The following is a 16,536-nucleotide window of genomic DNA, read 5'->3' as shown; positions in this document are numbered from 1 at the left end:
TTTTCTTTTTCACTTTTCCAATTCATAAATGCATCTATTTTTTAAGCAGTGTGTTGCAGAGGAACACAATGGAAACAGAACAAGGGATGAGAATTATAAACTAGAAAAATCAACATTTTTATTAGAAAGTAAGTGTAGCCCCGACTACTCAAAGATAGTGTTATTTTGATATCAAGTAAGTTGGACCAGATTCTAGATTCTCGAAGGCTACAATAGTGGTAAGGGCAGGTGTGCAAATGAAATAGCTGGAGACAGAATTGAGCAACAAAAATAAATGTATGAAATGTAAACAACAAAACTATTTACAACTTAACAGCCGGCATCTATATACATGTGGTATCATAGTTCACAATTGTAAAAAAATAATACCAGAGTCCTACTGAGCTCAGTAATATTCAGTCTTTAAGTCAGTCAGTCAGTGTCCTCCTTTGTAGTCTTAGGTAGTCCTTGAAGAAGTGGTGTAATAGTGGTAGTTGGGTTTGTTACCACGCGATGTTTCTCAAAGGGTAGTGAAGAAGGTTTTCTTATCTCAGTTGGGGTTCTGGGCACAGGCTCGTCATCTCCATCGAATGAGAATGAATCTTCTCAAATCTTCTTGTACAATGTCTGTACCAAGGTAAAAAACCTAGCCTGCATAACAATAATTGTATTATTGTATGTAGCTAATAAAAGTATTATCAATTTGCAGTCTTATTAGTCGCTATAGCTTCACAGTAGTTCTCAATTTCTCAAACACTGCATTCAAATATCACATTCGAAAGCAGTTATTCATATACATACATGCAAGTTTTCCAAAATATCATTGTTACACATGAAATTAACCAATGCAATAACAATAACATATTTCTCTATTTATCTTCAATTCCTTATCAACCCTATGTTTTATGATTAACGTATCAATCATTTGAATCAAGAAATAATTGTATTACCATCGGGTAGTTGAGTAATTCAATATTCCACTTTAAACTCACATTACATCAAAATGAGCATTTAACATCCAAATGTCATATAATTCACCAAAAACATATTTCAGTATATTAACACTCGCGATTAGCATTAGCTTAACGTTAGCTTCGCGTTAGCCTAGCATTATCATTTTTACGTCGTAGCACATGGCGACTCACCAAGACGACGTTCTAGTATGAACACGGTCGGACTGTCATGGACCCTCAGTCCCCGCTGGGATTCACACTTTTAAAATAAAACATTTCCCAATTAGCATTTGAATATTGGTCACATTTAATTCGAGTCTAATATGTTTCTCACTCACCGAGACGGTATATTAGCAGTAGCACTCATAAGAAATTGTCACGCAACCTTTCAGTTGGGCATCCAAGCGGAAAAGAACGAAAAAACAAGGTGAACTCGAGACGCCGGACAACTTGACTTTGTCCAATTAGAAAGTCATTATCACCTAAGTGACATTACACAAGGGAAATTAAGTAAGGTAGAAGATGCACACTTCCTCTTACCAAAATAAATGTTTTTCAAAGTAAAATGGTGCATTGAAATAAAATATAACGTTTTCTCTACTGGGTTACATAAGGTTAAAGTGGCCCATACAGTGACAAGTTAGGCCATGAGCCGTATAGTGCAGGATCAATATCAATTTCATTCTTGCAATCATATAGTGTTAAGTCAGTGACACGTTTAGTTGGTCTGTCAAAGGATGAAGACCAGAGGGAAGAGGGCGATGCTGGAAAACGACTACCCCAGGAAATTGTAATGATGCATCACACATCATATGTTCTGAAGTTAATGCACAGGATCCAAGCACAAGGATGCCATATCAATAGTATCTTTCTTTCTTTCTGCAATTGTCACTCTGTAATCAAGTAGAAGTAAAGATACTTGTGTCGAAAATACTCTGGTCAAAGTAAATGTACTTCCTCAAGTAAAAGTTCAAAAGTACACACTAAATTTCATAGAGTACATTTTACTCTAAAAAAGGCTATATTTTGTCGCAGGAAACAAAGTAAAATTTGAGAGTAAAATATTCAGCGTAAAATTCTCAGAATAAATTTTACTCTGTTTACTGGGACCAAATATAGTCTTTTTAGACTAAAATGTACTACACGAAATTTACTGTGTACAGACAGTACAAGCTTGCGCGGACACCAAGTTTTCCTCGTAATCCATATGGCTCGTGGTGCAACAGAATTACTCTTCACGGTGACCGTTTTACAAACCATTTACAGACTACAGATGACGTGGACTTGTGCCCTGCTATTATTCCCCCCTGGAGACTCCTCCATACTTGAAACGTAGCTTGGCTGCAGTGCGGACAGAGTCATGTGACCAGGTCCTGCCCGCTGATTCGACGAATGATTATCACTTCCTCCTCCTCTGCCGTCGATGCACACTGATTTTTCAGCATTTCCTCATATACTTTGTGGCCGTCGACTGACTCTAGTCAGAGGCAGTATTAATACTCGATAATGTAAAATTACACATTGTGAAAGCAAGATTGACGATGATATCAATATATATCGCCCACCTCTAATCTCAACCTACCCGGCGAAAGGCTTTTTTAGGCATCTTTTATACTACTGCATCGGCGCGGGCGACAACTGCCACATTGCAGACATGTTGGTGACAGCGGCGTGGGCGTTAAGGCCTAGATACACCAATCCGACGTCTGAGGTCGTGAGGCATCGTGGCGTCTGATTGGTGTAGTGACAACTGTCATAGCGTCGTAACCCGTCAGGAAGAAGAAAAAAAATTGGACACCGATTTTGTTAGGTTCCAAGGGAACCGGAAGTGATGGGATCCCACAAATGCAAAGAGACAAGAAATTAATAACAAAAAATGTATTTACAGAAAAAGCAAATCACTACCGACTAAAGCACAAATCAAAACACAGGCAAACTGCCTGGGAAAAATTCGGGGAAAAACAAAAGACGCTTGCAAATAGGGCAAGGAAAATCAACGCAAAATCACCTGTCACATCGAGATCAGGGAAACTCCAATTAGAAAAATAAACCAAAATGCCGTACGAAACACAAAATTCCAATACTCCAATACTGTCAAGCACTCAAGAAGTCTCTGCATAATTGCACACCCAAAGTTGCATTAGATGTACTGCTTCTGATCACTTAAAAATGGTGCAACGATTATCGGCATCATCGGCACAACCGTCATAGTAATGTAAGCACCGCACCACTGATCACTTTATCTCTGGTCTGATGACTCTCCACATTGTTGCACAGCTGTCATTGGGTGGTACTACTGCACAATGGTACCCTTACATGACGGAAAGACTTACTATACTTATATGTCATGTCTTTGTTAATCGTAGTTGCTTGTTAGTGCAATACTAGTGTACCATACTACCGGAGACAAATTCCTTGTGTGTTTGACATACTTGGCCAATAAAGGTGATTCTGATTCTGTCACCAAAATCTCAATCAATCAATCAAGATCTCAACTGCTATTGACTTTGATGTTGGCCAATAGTAGCAAGTCCATTTTGACAAAGTGAAGAATACAAAGTGCCGATATCTGTTTCATATGTACAAAGTTGTAGAGATACCTGAGAAATCAAGTTTAGGACAGAAACCAAGTATTTGTACTCCATCATTTCCATTTCCAGAGGTAGGCATTCTGTCAGACTGACGGACCAGTCAGTGATGGACAGCCGGTATTACGAATGACAGGACGCCTTTTAAAGTAGATGGAGTGACGAATGACGGAAGTGTGTTTTGACCCGTCAACGTAATCGTCAATAACCGCGTCTGTCACTGGCAGACGCCCGTTTTTCTTATGTTTTTTGGGGGGACCGATTGACAGAGACAACGGACTTCTGACGCACTTAAATGATGGACTGACTGACGATTACAATTTATTTTGTCACAAAAAATGACGGACTGACGAATGACGCACTGGTACCCTGGCCGCTGACGGACGGTGGACCAGCTGAATTTAGTAAAATACACGCCTCTGATCAATTCCCACTACTGCAGTTTAATGGTAACAAAAATGTAAACCTGATCAAGCTCTCACTCTCCATCCATCCATTATCCTAACCGCTTATCCTCACAAGGGTCGTGGGCGTGCTGGAGCCCATCCTAGCTATCATTGGGCAGTAGGCGGGGTACACCCTGAACTAGTTCCCAGCCAATTGCAGGGAACACAGAGACAAACAAACGACCGCACTCACAATCATACCTAGGGGCAATGTAGAGTGATCAATTAAACCACCATGCATGTTTTTGGAATGTGGGAGGAAACCGGAGTACCCGGAGAAAACCCACGCAAGGCATGGAGAGAACATGTTCCACACAAACTCCAAACTCCACACAGGAAGGCCGGAGCCAGAATCGAACCCACAACCTCTGAACTGTAAGGCGGACGTGCTAACCAGTCGACCACTGTGCCGCCCAAGCTTTCACTTTATTTATGTATAAATCTTTACATAGACTCCTTTTTTCCTTTTTAAAGCCCTCAAGCGATTAAGTGCATAAGACTTTCAAAGATACAGTACAGGCTCGCGTATCCTCTTGTGTTGGCCTTCTGGTACCTTGAGGCATACAATGTGAACGAGACACACTATCACACTCTTGTAAACCAAAAATAAAATCACAGACCTCAAGAAGCTGGCCCTGCAATTGATGATCCGCGCTTATAATGTCGGAGCTTTATATTTGTTCGTCTCATTCATTATTTACCTTAATCTCTTTTGCAACGCTCTTGCTGATTTAATGTTTACAGTGCATAAAATACATATTTTGTAGGTGTAATAACAAGAAAAGCTGTTTGCCACTATGCATTTATACTTTTAAGATCACATTTTAAACATTGAAGTAATAATACCAGCACTTTACATACATGAAAGATGTCAATGCTACCAATTTAGTTTATCTTTCACAGCTCAACATTTTGGTCCGATATAGTACAACAATAATTTTTACATTTGTTTTTTAAGTTCAATTTTCACTCAGCTACAGTAAATAGTAGGTCAGGTGTCATGACAGTAGAAAATAAATCATGGCAACACACATTTAATGGAAAATTTATATGTCTTGAAAGTTGATGGTTGTCATGGTCCACTTTTAATTTTTTTCCTTTTACTTGGCTTTTCCCATTTTTTTTCTTTGTTTCTCCTAGGCGGTGTAGTGAGGAGTTGAGCAAAAAGGCAGACCTTGGATCAATTTGGTAATTCACTCCCAGTCATTAGTGCTTAGGCCATACCAGGAAGACGCCAGATGGTTATCTTTGTCCTTGCCTTGTGCTTTATGGCATTCCTTTTTCTGGCTTCTGCTCTGAGTTGGATGTACAGTATTTGAGTTTTTTGATTCTCATAGGACGCTCCTTCCTCAGTTAGTTGCTGTTTGATTGAACTTTGTTTGTATTCTCCCTACATATTTAATAGTGCTTTGTTTATTCGTCTTTTTGTTTGAACTTTATTTGGAATAATGACTTTGAGAAACTCCTTCCGTGAACTGTCTGCTTTGGGGTGCGACCAGACGCTAATCATTACAGATTGTCACTAAAATCCATCCATCCATTATCTGTACCGCTTCTCCTCACAAGGGTCGCGGGGCGTGCTGGAGCCTATCCCAGCTGTCTTTTGGGCAGTAGGCGGGGGACACCCTGAACTGGTTGCCAGCCAATCGCAGGGCACACAGAGACAAACATCCACACTCACAATCACACCTAGGGGCAATTTAGAGTATCCAATCAACTTACCATGCATGTTTTTGGAATGTGGGAGGAAACCGGAGTGCCCGGAGAAAACCCACGCAGGCACGGGGAGAACATGCAAACTCCACACAGGGAGGCCGGAGCCGGGATCGAACCCACGACCTCTGAACTGTGAGGCGGACGTGCTAACCAGTCGACCACCGTGCCGGCGTGTCACTAAAATGCTGATTCTATTTGTATTTGTAGAAATGTCACACTGCCCCCCAAAATAAAGACGGAAAAAAAACGGTATTATTTAAAATAGGATGGTATTCTCTTCTTTTTAAGACGAGGTCAGATAGACTTTTATGGCCTGCTTGACTTTTGTGTGTTTTGACGTATGAAAACCTGAGGTGCAATCTCCCTGCCATGAATCCATGTTATAATGTTGATTCAAAAGCCCATGACCTTTAGCTTGCTGAGAGTTTCCGTACCAACAAATGGCATTTCTCCATGTGATCCTGAATTGTGTTCATGGCTTTGCAAAAACACTGCATATCATTGTGATGTTTAAATTTATGATGCCTGGGAAACATCTAGTTTATTTTTATCCGGAGTAATTGGATTGTTAAAAGCCAGAACACTCAAAATGGATCCACCGCCGTTCACTGTATTTCTTTTGTATGCCTTTGTTTTAATTATGAAATGGATGCAATGGAAAATACACTTAACATGTGTTCCCAAGTGTATTGTCAATTTTGCCCACAGGTGTACTGTAGATTCTGAGCAGAAGCATGTCTACCGGCTGAGTTCATAGCTCTCTATTTTAATGAAGTGAGGCAAATAGACAGTGAAATTGGCTTTGGTTTATCCATTTGTTATACTATGTACTTATTTCGTAAACTGACACAAAGTGTAGCCAATACTTTCATTTCTTTTCAGACTTTTTTTGACAGTGAAAACTCCAAATCTGTATCAAACTGTCCGGTGTTGTTTGTTGGACTTATTTGTATCCAAGGCTTAACTGCTGTTAAATCAACGGCTTATATTTCCCACCCTAAAACGTTTTTTTTGACCGCCTGCAGCAAAGTGTTCATGTCTATGTGATGTTGGTTCCTTTAGCCCAATGTGAAAAATATTATCTGCATCCTATTAGCATGCTAAATGTGTCATATCTCTAACTTATTATTATGCCACATGCAGATAGAGACAATGCTCTGTGGGCTATATAGTTAATTAAGTTTGGCCGTGTCATGATGCGCGACAGAATACCTCTCTAATGCTTGCTCATCAAGATGCCCTACAGGGCTGCTGTTCGGATACGCTTAACCAGTGGCAGATCTGCATTAAGGGTGAGGGTGGGTCAGCATTCCATTAGATAAGACGGTAGACGATAGTGCTAACGGAAGTGCATAATGGATAACAGACCGATAGATGATTACTATTTGGTCCGACTTGACAAATAGACGGCTCGACGGATGGCGGAAGGGTACCCAGACTGCAAACGGATGCCGATTGACGGACCCGCACATTTTAGTCAAATTCCCAACTGTGTTAAATGCAATTAAATATAATTAAACTGTTTTTGTCACAATTAATCCTTCAATTGTGCTGCTGATTCTGCTGTGTCCGCCTACTCCGCCTGGGTGGCAGCATGAGACAGACATACTGTGTATAACATACTCGAGGCTCAACTTTTCCCTCGTGTTCTCAGCACTACAGCAATAAGTCATTCTTCACAGAGGATAAAGAATATATGCATATATAGTGTATGTATAAGTATTGTTACTGTATATGATGTGTTTGTATGTGTTGCTTCAACATTTGTGTTCAGATACAATAAGCTTAAAAAGTAACAACACAGAAATGCACATTTTTACTTTCCCATTGTATGTTACCATTGAGGTAACGGAGGCTATGTGGTTGCTATAAATAGCACCACAATTCTCTTTGTTTTATGTTTGGTTTGAAAGTAACCTTCAGCTGAGTGTGGCAATAAAAAGCTTGAAACCTCTTTTTGGAAGATGTAATTATATCTGAATTGAACTGTCTGCTGCCATACAGCTGTCTCATATTTCAAGGCACCACAGCATGACATGTTTTTCCAAATATGTAATTAAACCAAAAAATGGTAGAGTACTTTTTCATCTCAGTTTTTGATTTTGCCCTTGGTGGAAAAAAAAGGAATTTAAGAGTTTTTAGAGTATATTTTCGCAGTCATTTTCCTGTCTTGATTAAGTTGGGTGACTAATGATTTTTTGAGATGCAAGCTGTAATTTAGCTGACTTTTTGCTTTGACTTGCAGAGTTTAAACTTAATACACAAATGTTATATGGTGGCAGTGACTAGTCTTAATTCTCTCTATATTTCATTACCAGAGCTGGGCAGTCCGTCCCGGCTGGATGCCCATTTTTGGGGTGGGGGCTGACAAATTTAAAAAAATGGCTGGACTAAGTATGGCGAAAGTGGATTTTAGTCCGGCCCACTAATCGACCCTCACGCGTTTGAGGCGGTCGCGAGGCGGACAAATTCAATCTCAGCCTACTCAGAAAGAATTCTTTTTAGGATTCTTTCTACTCCTGCGTCGGTTCCGCATTGATTCACATGACCTGATTCACGTGACCAACGCATTGTGCTGTTGGCGACAGGTCTGCAACACATGCCACGCACCCATCAGCAATTGTTGCTGCTCTGACCGGTTCATTATGTCACATGTTGCGATGACATACAGTTTCCCACGTGAAGAGGAGGTGTGAGAGGATGCAGCACGCAGCTCGTTGCTGCTGCAAAGCAAACTAGTTTGGCAATAAAATTAAATGCATAGTCTAGTCATCTTGGTTCCTTTATGGTTGTAGCAGGCACGGTATCCATTGTCGCTGTCTTTTTGAAGCGACGCCCCCCCGACTTGGAACTCAACTGTTTCAAAACAACTTTTATCCGGGGGTATATTAAGCTGCGCGCAGCACTCAAGTATGACGCTGTCACATAAAGGTAAAGTTAATGCACTTCTTCTGGCGTCTTTCCTACTTCCGGAAATACGCCATAGCAAACCTGCTGTGTATAGTGGTTTGCTGGTATGCTTTTGTTTTGAAGGCCGTGAACGAAGGGAAGTGTGGAAAATAAATGAGTAACTTGTTGAATGCGACTTCTGGCCGTCTGTTGGACCCACATAATCATACAATGCGACAAAACCAACCCCGGGGCTGGCAATGGAAGTAAGCATACGCAATTGGGTAAGTAGTAAAGTACTAGTGGCGCATTTTGAAGCGTGCGTTGACAAACGCTGCTGGTCACCAAGATCTATAAAAAAAATCTTACAGAGAAGGCCAGACCAAAATAGTAATTGCCTATAGGCCGGTCCGTCTATTATTTCAAACGTTCTTTCGTTAGCGTTTCCGACTATCAACTTTGACAAACTTCCACTACCCCCCACCTGAAGCAACATTTGAAACAAAAGACTCACCTCACCGTGGCATAGAAGCCTCACCACGGCCGAACTAAATTAATCTCCTTTCAAATCTTTATGGACCTTTTTGGGTCTTTATGGACCTTTGAAGAGCATGAGGCGAGGCTTCCGTTTCCCATCGGCCGCAGCCGATATCCTTAAAATGCCCATATAGGTCCAAAAGGATCCTATAAGGATCGGCCGCGGCCAACGGGAAACGGAAGACCCGTCGCGGCCATCGAAGCCTCACCATGAAAAATAGATGATGGACGATTACATAAATGGAAAAAATGGGCTTCCAACTATGCTTAGTCTGACTATTTGTTCTAGTTTCCCATTTATCATTTGTCGCCAACAGAATGGGCGTCCGTCATAGGTGGACAGACAGACTGGCCCGTCACATAGGTGGAATACCCAGCCCTGTGTGGTGCACAGATTTCAAGGGTGCAATCGGGATGGAGTTGTTTTGTGTGCCGTACTTCCAATTTACTTCCTCTTCTTCGAAGTCAAGTACAGTCAAGTCTCCTTTCCTTCGGCTCCAAAACCAGCTGTATCTTACAACAGCTGACCTGCACGCAGCACGGGAGCCTCACGGGACAATATAGGCGCTCCACCAATTGTTTCTCATTCATTTATATGACATAATTTACATTAAAACATACAACATAATTGTAATAAACATAATACCTTTAGTTTCAAAATCCTGGTAGTCCTCGTGTCAATGGCTTTTCTATTCATTTAAATGGAAAAATAGGATTTCAGATACCAGTGTTTTCCGTTGTCATGCATAAAATAAACTTGTATCCCAAGGCACCACTGTATTCAGCCGACTGAAATAGTTGATATGCCACAATTTTGTTTCCCACCAAAGTGCCATTTGTCCTCTGACATCTCACAAAATAGGTGATCTGTGCTATAACATTTTGCTGGTATGGTGCACGAGAACCTACAATAAATAGGAAGGAAACAAAATGTGCAATTTGTCTAACATGTTACATTCTTCTTGCAAGACAATAAAACATGCATATCCACAAGAAGAAGGAGCACAACATTCTGGATGTGCTTCTTTATTTGTGCTCTGCACAAATCCAACAGTGGAAAAGCTGACATCATTGTTCCAAATTGTACCATGGCAGGCTCAAAAGGAACTGTAGCTCTTGTTGAATATCACAATCTTTGTTCCATTGCATTTCAATTATTGTGCAGAAGTGACAATTTTAGGTCGACTATTTAATGGAGGACAGTCAGTCTTTGTCTTGCTCCACAATACAGGTACCTTGTGGATCAGCCAATTCGGTATTGGTGTGCTTCACAACATTGGATAAAGGAAACAAAATGAGAAAGGGAAAATGCTTGGTTTATTTAAAATATGTTTGATTGCTCTATTTTTGTTGTCTCCTTTGGGGCCCAAGTTTCAATGTTTGCACCAACCTGATAGAAGTTAAAAAAATGTTAATGAAACACACAAAATACATTGTGCATTTGGTTTGATTGCTCAGTTCTTTTATTGCAGTTCTAAGACAAAGAGAAATGAAAGCTACACAAAAGAGCAGCTACTTGAATGGAATCTCTGCCGCATAGGAGCCCTTTTTTTGAATTCAGATGATTCTGCTTGATATTTTTTTTTCAAATGAACATTTTATGACATCAATTGAGAGACTAATAGAATTCAACTGCACTTCGATTTTTATGGACCTTTTTGGGCCTTTGCAAACAAAGTTTGTTTGCTTTGCCGACAATCTCCTGATATCCGGCAGTGAAATGAATGAGTACAATTATTACTAGGCCTTTTGGAGTGTTCAATCGTCATTGCATTCCTTGCAATATTATATTAATAAAAAAATGTTGTAAAGGGGATGCTGAATCAGTTAGCAAGGAAGCTTTGTTGGCCAAGAGCTTTACAGATGCCTACCATATTTTGACAATTAACAAAGGGGAGGGAGTGATGTTTTTGGTATCATACATAGAGCTATACTTCATTTATTTCCACATGAAATCATGGGAGTATTACAGGATTTAAATGAAATAAAAACATTCTATATTTCCGACTCCAAAATGAGCCAATGTGCATGCAAAAACTGAGCTACAAGCGCGATGCCATTTACTGCACAAAATGTTCACAAATAAGAAAGGCAATAATAAAAGGGTTAGAGAGGGGAAAGCGCATCGGCTGAGCTGCCAACCGTGACAGCTTACATTGCTAATCCTGAAACAGTTGCTTGGGGTCATGTTGACTTCTGAATCCAAAGCAAAGCAGCGACATGTAAAAGCAAAAATGGTAAGTAGAATAAAGCAAAACCATAAATTCAGAGCGTAATTGTATCCTGATGAAGTGGCAAAAAGTCCGAATGAAATCTGAGGGATGTTCTGTCATGAGAAGAGGCCTTAGCGTGCGGTACAGCTGCTTTCTCCCTCAAGTTCTTTCTGGTCAGCTCATATTGTGTCATCTCCAACTGGACCCGCGGCCGACATGTGTCAGGGTTCCTTTGAGCTCTATTTCAATCACTCGCTCCGACTGTCACGATATCTGACTGCCGCACACCTTCAAACTTGCAAGCCATAAAAACGTTTTTGTATAATGTAATGAACCAATTAGCTGAAATGAACTGCACAATTGATGTTATTTTGTTTTTTTAATGAATAAATATTTGATTGAAAATGGTATGGTGTTTTTTTCCCTTAATTATGAGCTTTAAACGTTGCAACTGTTTGTCCAGTAAATAAGTGTTCAAAATTAAACAGCAAGGAATAGGTTCTTCCTTGTTCGCTATTGTAGTTTGCAGTGATGTACAACTGTTTTGCATCATAGCAAGAAGTGTTTTCATTTCTTTGGCTTCCTTATTTATAATTGCCTGAACTTTCTGCAATGTGTATAATTTTGTGCTTACAGTAAATGCATGAAGGGCTATCTCTCCCTAAACACAGACATGCACTGTACGTAGGGCCTCAACCTCCATGGCGGGGACCGCATTTTTGCGTGAGGGGATGCATTTGTGCATGCACACATTTGTGGAAGGCACAAAAAGCACTAAATTAGCTGCAAGGAGGAGAGAGGCAATGAATGCTGCAATGACAGTACTCCATATTGCTGACCAATCAGATGGATGCGCTAGCCGGCACTTGTAGAGCAAAGGGTGTGTTAACCCATTGAGGTCTAAAGCGCCTGGCTCAACATTTCCCCAAAACGTATGGGCGTCTATAGAATCACGCTCTTAAACCTGAGGTTCTCCCAGCAATTCAACACCTACAAAATAATTGATATCTCAGACCCTGTAGAAACATCATTCCAAAAGAATTTGAGAGCTTAGACGTGTGGCTTTCGCACAGGCCCGAGTTTATTATTATTTACTGTTTCAATCAAAGATGTAAAAATAAAGTGTCAGTGCAAGAAAAGCACTATTTTCAATTTTAAAAATCGAGTGGTAACTACCATCCTCTATTCTGTGACAAAGACCTTGATATCGTCATTGTCTGCAAACACGTATTTTAACCATACGTCACGTTCGACTGGTTTCACTGGTTCAAAGTCCACAAGCACGTCATCTATATCACTGCCATTACTTATTTCAGAGCTCCCGCGATCACCTGCGTGTCCGTCATTATGCTAAAAGAAATTCCACGATATCCTGCAACGGGTCACAACACCATCACGTGTATATTCTGATGCATTTAATTGGCCAATAATTGGGTTAAAAAAAGAAAATGATGTAAAGGCTCTCCCAGCTTTCAGGGTAAAAAAGACGCAACAGTGCTCCTGGCTTTAGTGGTAGAAACACGGTTATGCGCTCCCGACCTTAATGGGTTAATATAACACAACATGAAGAGACCATGAGTCAGAAGCATCTAAGAGTGAAAAAAAATGCTGAACATTTAAAAAATAACAACTTTCATCTTACTGTACATGCCGCCCAATTGACATAAGTCATGGTCTGGAAACTGGGAGGGCTGTATTCTCATGACAATCGTAAATTCGATGCTGCATGTGGCATATTTCTGCACGGAGGTGGGATAGCCCTGGTGTTGATAATTTTGCAGACGAACGCAGGGCGGCGGATCTGTGAGAGGGAAGGTTGAGCAACAGTGGGAGTGGCCACAGCAGACTTCAGTCTTGGCCAATCAAAGCAGCTCCTTTTCATTTCCTTGGAGTGCAGCGCATTAGAGTCTCAACACAGTGGAAGCACATCCACGCCGTGAAGTGGGCACATGGAGACCACCACCCACCCCCAATCGTTCATGTGCCCCCACATAACTGTATCTCTCAGTGGAACGAATTAAGAAATATGATACGGTAATCAGAGAGTTTGATGCACGCAGTTCACATTTTTTTCATAAGTTTAGACTGACTACTTGCCACCAAATTGTCACTCTGCAAGGTGCATTTCCAGGGAGACACTCACACTGCGCCAGCATGCCCATCTTGGGGGAGACCGGTCTGTCGAATTAGCAAAGGCACAGCAAGCCTTGCGCTGACATACAATCGAAATCAGTATACGCTAGCATTTGTGCCACAGTGCAGCTGTGCTCTCTAATAACATAGAGGTCAGAATGTGAATCTCTGATGTCAATTTGTTTTGTTTTGAAACTCTTTTTTTGTCAGGCTTGCAGAACACTGTTACTATTTATTGTTTTTCAAGCAAAAACCCATCCCATTTAACCAAGTTCAATGATGGGAAAAAAAAGTGTGTGTGCGTGTGCGTGTGGTGCACGCACACACAAAAAATCCACAAACAAGGTCTGTCCTAAACCTCCTATTGGTGTCATAATCGTTTCAAACTGAATCACACAACCACTTAATGCATTAAAGTTCAAAGATTGTGCTTTTTCTCAAGTGCATCATGTTATATGTATATCAGTTGAAAATAAGTATCTTTTGATTTTTAAGTGCTTGAGTCATAGCAGTGTGCAAATTGATTTTGCTTCTTGAAAAATTCGATTAATGACAATTGTCAAGGCTCAAGTATTCACCAAAGATGCCACTTGGGCTATGAATTTATTATAGCTTCATTTGTTTACAAGAAAACTTAACAGACCTTTAGATTCACGTTCTGTCCTTTTCTTTGGCTTCCTTTAAATGCCTATAAACAAAGAGAGAAAATGTTTAATGAGTTTGGAATTGTATTTTTTTGCCAGGGTCATTCACAATGAACTTGAGTTGCTCCCTCACTGAGGCACTTGAGGAGCTTGCCTCTCGTATGTTTCACATTTCATTACTGGGGGGCTTCCTAGAGGGGAGACATCAAAGGAGGACAATGTGTTCATGTGGAAATGAATGCAATCCCCCTTACACCCAGTGCCTCCAAACCTCCAACTTGCTGCAGTTGCTGTTGAGAAAGCCGAGATGAGTAAGGAACACACATAGGCACAATTTGGAGAGCAGCAGGAAGACATAACATTTTCTGTGGCTTTTAAGCAGCAATTCTGACATGGTACATAACATTGATTATACCTGCACATTGTAAAAAAAAAAATAAAAAAAATAGAAATGTTAGCCTTTACAAAAATAGTACTGTACATCTCAGTTTTGGCTGAGACTGTCAAGTGGAATTTGTTTCAAGATACCATATGTAGCATCAGCACTGCATCATACTTTATTTCCATCGATATGGTTACCTTAATGAGGTACATGAGAATCGAACCACTTAAAAAAAAACAGTTCTATGTCATAGCAACATCTGTCCATGCTACAGTATGTTGTCCATGAAAAATATGCTCTTCATGAGTGAAGTGTTGATGTTGTTTTTTGTGTAATTTGCATGCAGGTTCTATTCATCTTCGCAGTGAAATTAAGCCGCCCCTGTTATTTCATGTTGTATGGCGTGTGAATGAGCCATGATTTCAGCAGATAAGATAATGCTGTTGAATGTCGTACCCCACCTGCTCATTAATTCCTGTCCTGCTGGGTTCATGATGAGAAAACAAAAATGCTACTGAACATTTGAATTAATGAGTAATGTCTTTACTGACCCGCACTGGAGAAATGATGCAGGAACACATTCATGTTAAATATGTTCTGTGCAAACTACTGATTTTTATTGACCCAGGTACTATGCTGATACTAGAGATGGATACAATACATTACAGTTATCCCTCGCTACTTTGCGCTTCAACTTTTGCGCCCTCAGTGCATCACGGATTTTTCAGAAGCATTCATAACAAATTAAAAATGAAACAACAGCCATATCGGCAGCTATATTGCAGAAAGACGCATTGTTTCAAAGATATGAGTTCACTCGGAGGCTTTGTACATACCCGCAGGCACTCATAAAAGGCGGTGACTGGTTCCCAGCGCGAGTTTGACCAACGAGGGCACAAGTGGATTTACTTTTTCCACTTGTGTGCTATATGTGAGCTGACTGGGTGCGCATCATCGCAGCCTCTCGCTTTTCTCGTCCACTATTCAAATGTGCCATTGATTTAGTCAGAGTCAAGCCGGATACTTTCTCCTCCGTGTTTGTAATGATGTGTTTGCGCTAGTAAAATTTTGTAAAAATCAGATAGTACAGTACAACAGCTGTGTTTATAGTCGTGAGCGCAGCACGCTCCCGGCCGGCCGGTGTTGCGGTTCAACTAGCCTCCAGATTAACTGGCTCCCGATTACAGATGTGGCCATTAGGGCAATGTCAAAAAGTCATTTTGTGTTTCCTTTCTGTAGATTCATCACAAACTACATGGAAATTGTTCAAGTGCGTACGTGTTCAAATCCTCAATAAACACGATACCAAATGTCTCGTTTACAACTCCCGATTTGTGGCTACAAGTAATCGTAAACGGAGTAAAAATTAAAACAAATAAATAAAGAAACAGGGGGGTGGTACTTGAACCCATGCTGCGGTGAAGAATAAAGCAACACATGCCACTGCCTATCCACTGCGCCGCCAGCTGACACACTTTCAGAAGCGCACAATTGATACTTGTAGATCAGAATAAGTACCCTGGCGAGGTGGCACAAGTTAATCTGGTGTTAAATGTATACGCCCATGTCAACTGGCTACTGTGAACCAACTTGACATGGTCGCGATTGTAGCCAGGTTATTAAAAGCACAATTCAATATTATGCTAATGGGTCAGTACAAGGTTCTAATAGAGTTCAGATATCAGGGTGTTATTCCAACAGCCTCTGCAAAATTGTTTCAGGAGCTGGCTGTCCATGTCAGTTGCTTTTACACCGCCTCTCCTGAGGGTGGTGTTCAGCAGTTGCAGTCTTTGAAGATAGCCTGAGGATTTTTCACCATGGTTTTGTAGCGTGTTCAGAAATTTGGCATACAGATCATCCACATCTTCAACTGTGCCAAATGATGAATCTAGAATGTCCAAATACATTGATGGCAATGAATTTGGGGCCAAATGTTTCACTATGTCAACAGCCGGTGACAAAAGGCTGTCAAGTATCTTTCTTGATTTGTATAGATTGGACTGTTGTGTGTCTCCCAGCAAGAGATCTGCATTAGAGCGCCATGTTTCATAATCTA

General features: G+C 40.7%; 1 long non-coding RNA gene across 1 annotated transcript; it reads right to left on the bottom strand.

Moving 5' to 3' along the window:
• Positions 1-498: 498 nt before the first annotated feature.
• On the bottom strand, positions 499-1,407 carry LOC147153395 (uncharacterized). The gene is made up of 3 exons (XR_015089604.1): positions 1,271-1,407; positions 1,125-1,191; positions 499-630 (listed from the first exon to the last, which is right to left on the bottom strand). It is a non-coding gene; the product is annotated as an uncharacterized LOC147153395 (long non-coding RNA).
• Between the last annotated feature and the right edge of the window lie 15,129 nt (positions 1,408-16,536).

The sequence above is a fragment of the Filicampus tigris genome, chromosome 1 (genome assembly GCF_054856515.1).
Source record: "Filicampus tigris isolate MCC_2025a chromosome 1, RoL_Ftig_1.0, whole genome shotgun sequence".
Classification (NCBI taxonomy): domain Eukaryota; kingdom Metazoa; phylum Chordata; class Actinopteri; order Syngnathiformes; family Syngnathidae; genus Filicampus; species Filicampus tigris.
This window is presented reverse-complemented; position numbering and strand designations above follow the sequence as displayed.